General features: G+C 38.3%; 1 pseudogene; it reads right to left on the bottom strand.

The window, feature by feature from the left end:
- LOC111968824 (centrosomal protein kizuna-like) overlaps positions 1-4,075 on the bottom strand; it is a 28,920-nt pseudogene extending 24,845 nt beyond the window's left edge.
- Positions 4,076-7,614: the final 3,539 nt, after the last annotated feature.

The following is a 7,614-nucleotide window of genomic DNA, read 5'->3' as shown; positions in this document are numbered from 1 at the left end:
GAGCATGGAGGCGCTACCAGGAGACAGGCCAGTACATCAGGAGACGTGGAGGAGGCCGTAGGAGGGCAACAACCCAGCAGCAGGACCGCTACCTCCGCCTTTGTGCAAGGGGGAGCACTGCCAGAGCCCTGCAAAATGACCTCCAGCAGGCCACAAATGTGCATGTGTCTGCTCAAACGGTCAGAAACAGACTCCATGAGGGTGTTATGAGGGCCCGACGTCCACAGGTGGGGGTCTATTCCTTTTGCACAACAGCATGTGAAATTTATTGTCAATCAGTGTTGCTTCCTAAGTGGATAGTTTGATTTCACAGAAGTGTGATTGACTTGGAGTTACATTGTGTTGTTTAAGTGTTCCCTTTATTTTTTTGAGCAGTGTATATATAATTATAAATACTGAATGAACACTTTTTTTTTTACTTCATATAATGCATAAATAAAATCTATTTAGTCTCAAATAAATAATGAAACATGTTCAATTTGGTTTAAATAATGCAAAAACACAGTGTTGGAGAAGAAAGTAAAAGTCCAATATGTGCCATGTAAAAAAGCTAACGTTTAAGTTCCTTGCTCAGAACATGAGAACATATGAAAGCTGGTGGTTCCTTTTAACTGGGAATATTGAAGACTCATGTTAAGAAGTTTTAGGTTGTAGTTATTATAGAAATAATAGGACTATTTCTCTCTATACCATTTGTATTTCATATACCTTTGACTATTGGATGTTCTTATAGGCACTATAGTATTGCCAGCCTAATCTCGGGAGTTGATAGGCTTGAAGTCATAAACAGCGCTGTGCTTCAAGCACTGCGAAGAGTTGCTGGCAAACGCAAAAAAGTGCTGTTTGAATGAATGCTTACGAGCCTGCTGCTGCCTACCACCGCTCAGTCAGACTGCTCTATCAAATCATAGACTTAATTATAATAAACACACAGAAATACGAGCCTTAGGTCATTAATATAGTCAAATCCAGAAACGATAATTTCGAAAACAAAACATTTATTCTTTCAGTGAAATATGGAACCGTTCCGTATTTTATCGAACGGGTGGTAACCCTAAGTCTAAATATTTCTATTACATTGCACAACCTTCAATGTTATGTCATAATTATGTGTAAAATTCTGGCAAATTAATTACRGGCTTTGTTAGGAAGAAATGGTCTTCACACAGTTCGCGACGAGCCAGGCGGCCCAAACAGCTGCATATACCCTGACTTTACTTGCACTGAACACAAGAGAAGTGACACAATTTCCCTAGTTAATATTGCCTGCTAACATGCATTTCTTTTAACTAAATATGCAGGTTTAAAAAATATATACTTGTGTATTGATTTTAAGAAAGGCATTGATGTTTATGGTTAGGTACATTGGTGCAACGATTGTGATTTTTGCGAATGCGCTTTTGTTAAATCATAATCCGTTTGGCGAAGTAGGCCTTGATTCGATGATAAATTAACAGGCACTGCATTGATTATATGCAACGCAGGACAAGCTAGATAAACTAGTAATATCATCAACCTTGTGTAGTTAACTAGTGATTATGTTAAAATTGATTGCTTTTTATAAGATAAGTTTAATGCTAGCTAGCAACTTACCTTGGCTCCTTGCTGCACTCGCGTAACAGGTGGTCAGCCTGCCACGCAGTCTCCTCGTGGATTGTAATGTAATCGGCCATAATCGTCGTCCAAAAATGCAGATTACCGATTGTTATGAAAACTTGAAATCGGCCGACCACTAACAAACATTACACAACAAGTTGGAAATYGAAAATTCAACAATGAGTGGTTTGTAAGGAATCAGTGACAGTGGCTAACTACAAGCATTGCAAAGCAATCACTAGCCTGCTATTCAGTGGAGTGGCTATGTGGTCCCAAATGTGGGATTAAGGGGCTCTTTTCCAAGTTTAAAATTATAAACATTCAACATTGGCCATGCTGTCAATGAAGCATAATTTGTGCCGTGCTCTAACAACTGTTAACTTGGAACTGCGAAAACTTGACTTCAGTGAGTTCAAGACAACTGGGAAGTCAGGAATAAATTAGTTCTGACTGGGAAAATACATTTTGAACGGTCATCCAACTTGGAATTGTAAATCCGGCCTCTTTCTAGACCTACGACCTGAAGATCAATGACGTCATCATGATTCGACCTTGTTTATTTCCGGAGTTCCCAGTTGTTTCGAAAGCACCATAAATCCAGAAAAATGCCAGACTTTGATGACAAAATATGCCCACGAATGACCACCGCGCCACCTTCCTGTTCAAGTGAGCACAGTACAACAAGGTGAGTCCAAAAATGTATTGTATGCTGCTGCATAAATGATGTAATATGCCAGGTTGATATGTATACTGTAGCTAAGAAAGTTATACTAAGTGTATGTTGTGTAGTAAGATGTTAGAAGCCCATGTGCCTCACCCTAATAATTTGGTCTATTTACCCCTCTTAATTTCACCTACTGTTCTGATTTGCTGTAGCCTATCAGTGACCTTTCTCTTGCATTTCAAAGATGGTGATAAAAAACACTGGTTGTTTTTTTCTTTGTATTTTCTTCTACCAGATCTATTGTGTTATATTCTCCTACATTCAATTCACATTTCCACAAACTTCAAAGTGTTTCCTTTCAAATGGTACCAAGAATATGCATATCCTTGTTTCAAGGCCTGAGCTACAGGCAGTTAGATTTGGGTATGTCATTTAGGCGAAAATTGTGGGGGGGAAATGAAAAAAAGGGAGGCTATCCCTATCCTGTTTTAGAGAAATGTAATCATAGAAAATTGTAAGAGCTTTCATTGTCTGCTTATTACCCACTTTATTTATCCTACGGTTCTGAATTGGTGTACAGGGAGAACACTGTAAGAACTGTCGCTGTACATTTCAAAAGTGCTAAACAAATAGTTATGACATATAGTCAATATGACTACGTCCGTTCTAGCTCGCTCATTAATGTCTTAATCGAAATTACGGATTGCCTCTTWTCCGCTTGTCCTCCCTTTATTCCATTCCATAGTTTGTACATCTAAACTGTCATTAGAAACCACATTTGTTTAAGCAAGTCAGCCGTATCAGCTATGCTTTTTTTAAAGGCAGTAAATGAGGYTGAATTAACTGTTTCGCTGCCAGACAAGGCTTCCACATACACGTGTTTAGCAGATGTTATTGCGGGTGTAGCGAAATGCTACATGGCTCTGCTGATAGCCAGGTGTAGCAGTGGTAAGATGTTGGAACAGCTTTACGTAGGCCCAACAGTTTGTTGTCACAGTTATAGTGCTATTCATGTATTGTTTAGTGGCTTTGCTAGCATGCATCCCACTTTAAAAAATGTTTTGCCCCACCGAGATTTACGGGCTAAAATCGCCACTGGTCCCGATACCATACTAACTATATTTCTTATAGCAGTGTCCCAATCCCCCCTGTATGCCCACAATAGTTGTGTGCATAGAAAGGTCCAGATAGTAGTGCAGAGCTAACGTACTGTCAACAGGATAGCTAGCTAATAATTCGACTTAAACCACTGATTAGTCCGCTTCTCTAACGTTGCAGGAATTCTTGTAAGAATGCAATGTTTTATTTATTCGTATGAACCCAGTATTGCATGCATACGCAGTGACACAGCTTACTCTCTAGTTAGCTAGTGCTAGCAAACCCCCTGTTAAGTTAGTAAACGTTAGCTAGCATAGCGACAACAATATACACTAGCTAGGTATTGTTATAAAAATTATTTACTGCCATATCTTTTTCAATAAATGGTTGCTTTCTAGCGTCAACCTACAAAATAGCTAGCTAGCCACTTATCCAAGCAATGAAGCATGGCGGGAGGCAGCAGCAGTTTCGGGAGAGTCCCCAGCTCCAACTAACTCGTGGTATCAAAGGGGCCTGTGCCAAAATGGAAAAGAGTTCAAGTCTTACCTTTCATCCATGCTTTGTTAAATAGATCCAATTATTTCATAGTACTGGTCCCCACAGAAAGCAATGACAGCAGCTTTCCTTGGGTTTGGCACCCCGTTTTGTGAAACCAACGCATAAATATAGCTACTGAAACTTGTTTATGTTGGTTGTCATGAGCACCGCTTCCCAGAGATCCCCTCTGCTCTGGTAAAAGGACAAAGCAGGAAAATAGAGAGAACGAACTAATGTTTTGCTCTTAACGCGGGTCCAGGATCAGCTTTYGGACGGTACATTCATATACATATTTTTTTTACTTGGAATACAAATAATAGTTGCACAGGCATTACATTGTAGTGGTAAAGTACATAAAGTTATACCACATATACCTGTTCCACTGTGACAGAATTGTGCTGAGAATCATATATACCAAACAAAAAACATTGATTTCAAAGTTTAACAACCCATACAACTCTGCACAATGACCATTTTTTTACAATTTACAGTGGAAATTTTACCAAAACACATTTAATGGAAGAACTGTGCAGATCCAAAGTTTGGTAACAGGATTTCGGTAAAATCTCATTCAGTTTTTATGTCCACATTTCCCCAAATACTTTTAAAAATCTGCTCCGAATTCAAATTCAAAGATGTCTGCAGAAAGAATGGGGTGTCAGCTATGACATGACACATTGACTTTGAAAAAATCTATTTTGGCTATTGAACTACATTATGTGAAGTGGATTTACACCCGGTAAYGTAATTTCTTCATGAGTCCCTGATCTGTACTACACAGACATGCATAATTATGTATATGAATGTCATTCTCTTGGTGATGTATCCTAAATAGTTACACAAAGGTATAAATATGCAATATCCTCCTTTGCTTATTTGGGTATTATTCTACACGCTGGTTATTATTTTAATGAGCTCTGCCCTCAAACAAGACCAAATTTGGTTGGTCCAGACCAAATCTGAACCAATCATAGATGTCTTTGTTTCACAAGTTTGGACATCAACGTACAGCACAGTAGAGCTCAGTATATTATAGTACACCACAGTACAGTAGAATATAGTTCAGTACAGTAGAGTACAGTAGAGTATAGAACAGTACAGTAGAGTTCAGTACATTACAATACAGGACATTAGGGTACTCAACTCTAGTGTGTTCTACTGTGCACTGTACTATACTCTACGGCACTGTACTATACTCTACTTTTCTTTACTGAACTCTACTCTACTATACTCTATTGAACTATGCTCTACTTTTCTTTGCTGTACTGAACTCTACTGTACATTACGCTACTGAACTATACTCTACTTTTCTTTACTGCACTGTACTCTACTGTGCTGTGCTGTACTGTACTGTACTGTACTGTACTGTACTGTACTGTACTGTACTGAACTGAACTATACTTTTCTTTACCCTACTCTACTGTGCTGTACTGTGCTGTACTGTGCTGTCCCAACTGTGGTTTGTGACTACTAGGATATCCCATTGTAGCCAATTCAATTGAAGAAATTCCATTAACGATTTTCCGAAATTCCGTTATCGATTTGGTAACGGAATTTTGACATTTAATCACTTCACAATTCATAAACAAAATTATATCAGTAAAAACACTATAACTAATTGATAGGTCTACCTTGTTACTTCTGTGAACTTTTATTATCGTCCCTACTCATGAGGGAGAGAAATTAGAAAATATCTTCAAGATATGTGTGTTTTTGGTAACGGAATATCAAGGCAAAAGGCAATGTTTAATAAACTTATAGAAGGCAGAACATTTTATACAAAACGAAATATGTGTTGATATTAGTTGGCCAGGGTTTTACTTCAACATTATTGTATTTTGATGTATTTTGAATATCTTTTAAGACCTTTTTCTGGTATTTGTTTTCCAAGACCCCTTTTCCATCTGTTTGACCAGAAATGAAAGCCTTCATTTGCTTATTCCTAATTTTTTWAATGGAAAATGGTTGAAAAAAATCAAGAACAATATATGACTTAATTTCTTAGAAATATAGACTTTTAGCTTTAATTTGAAACCCAATTTGATATGCTCCTATGAACTTCACGTTGATGCTCATGGGTCCTTTTACATGGGAATGACCATAGGCCACATACAGGGAGAGTGAGGTATGAAACTCTCATGACTGATGGAAAATAATAAATGTGAAAGATAGAGGAATTTTCACAAGCCATGGAGATATGTAGACTGCTGATATATTGATTTGCATTGGAAATACACTTGTAAAATATTTGAAAATACTCAAATACACTGACTCAAATAAACTCCCATGCATTTAACCCAGGTATTTGAAAATAGTATTTGAATGAAGTGTTTGAACATAGTTTCAAATAGTAGCCTATTTATAGGAAATTATTAGAAAATATTTTCAAATACTTACAATAGAAGTAGTTGATTCAGGCCACATTACTTGAAAATACTCAAATACACAGAGCTAATAAGATAAGATAAGTATTTAAATAACAAATACTCAGTACTTGGGGTGGCAGGTAGCCTAGTGGTTAGAGTGTTGGGCCAGTAACCAAAAGGTTGCTAGATCAAATCTCCAAGCTGACAAGGTAAAAATCAGTTGTTCTGCTCCTGAATTGTTAGGTTAGATTACTCGTTGGTTATTACTGCACTGTCGGAACTAGAAGCACAAGCATTTCGCTACACTCGCATTAACATCTGCTAACCATGTGTATGTGACAAATAACATTTGATTTGATTTGAAAAGGCAGTTAACCCACTGTCCCTAGGCCATCATTGTAAATATGAATTTGTTCTTAACTGACTTGCCTAGTTAAATAAAAATACATTTAGAATTTGAGCCCAGGTCTGCCATTTTCTACGAAGGGATGTATAGCCTATTTGTGTTGACCTGGCTTGATGTCATTGCAGTCCTACAGAGAGTCAAAGTGGGCAGAGGATGTGGCTGCTTCAACAWGCGGGGTAAGCCCCATATGCCTACATCTCATCTCTGATTTCAATCAATATCAGGTAGAGACTCAGAAACTAGAATAACTAGGGCATGTTTCTTAGGCCGCAACCCCTTCAGGCCAACAGAACATGCCTCCAAACTTGATAACAGTCTTCTGTATGTTTTTGTTGAAGGTCTGAGGCTGAAGCCATACGTGACTAATACATGAGTGAACAGATAAGCTGGCCCTGTCCTCTGTTCATGGTCCTGATGCAGCAGGCTGCCTTTTTCTCCACTACCCACAGTATCACCACTGATCTTGCTTTGCATTTCAGAAGTTCATTGTTGACAGCTCTCTAATGTCATGTCATGTTCTGACTGATGCTACAATAGCGGTACATCAGTTTTGTGTCTCGCTACCGACACGTCTCCCACAGTAGTAGTAATTGTCAGCCCCTCCAAATGCAAACCCAGCCTAATCAAGCAATTTTCCCCATTCCAGCCCCATCACTTTGCTCTTTAGCTGTTGAACTGGGGAGTTTTGCTGTCCTTTTCACATGCTAATCGCCACTATTCAGCATTTCTCTGTGAGGCTATTTGTTGTGGAATAAATCCCCTTGTTTGCCTCTGCATGTATAATTGCATTGTTGCGGGCTCTTTGTTTGTGCTGCACAGAGCTGAAAGGCAATACTTTGGAGGTGATAAAGAAAGTAAGACTCGCAACATCACTCTTTTTTTATTTTGTTTAACCATTATTTAACTAGGCAAGTCAGTTAAGACCAAATTCTTATTTACAATGACGT

The sequence above is a fragment of the Salvelinus sp. IW2-2015 genome, linkage group LG9 (genome assembly GCF_002910315.2).
Source record: "Salvelinus sp. IW2-2015 linkage group LG9, ASM291031v2, whole genome shotgun sequence".
In the NCBI taxonomy this organism is placed as follows: domain Eukaryota; kingdom Metazoa; phylum Chordata; class Actinopteri; order Salmoniformes; family Salmonidae; genus Salvelinus; species Salvelinus sp. IW2-2015.
This window is presented reverse-complemented; position numbering and strand designations above follow the sequence as displayed.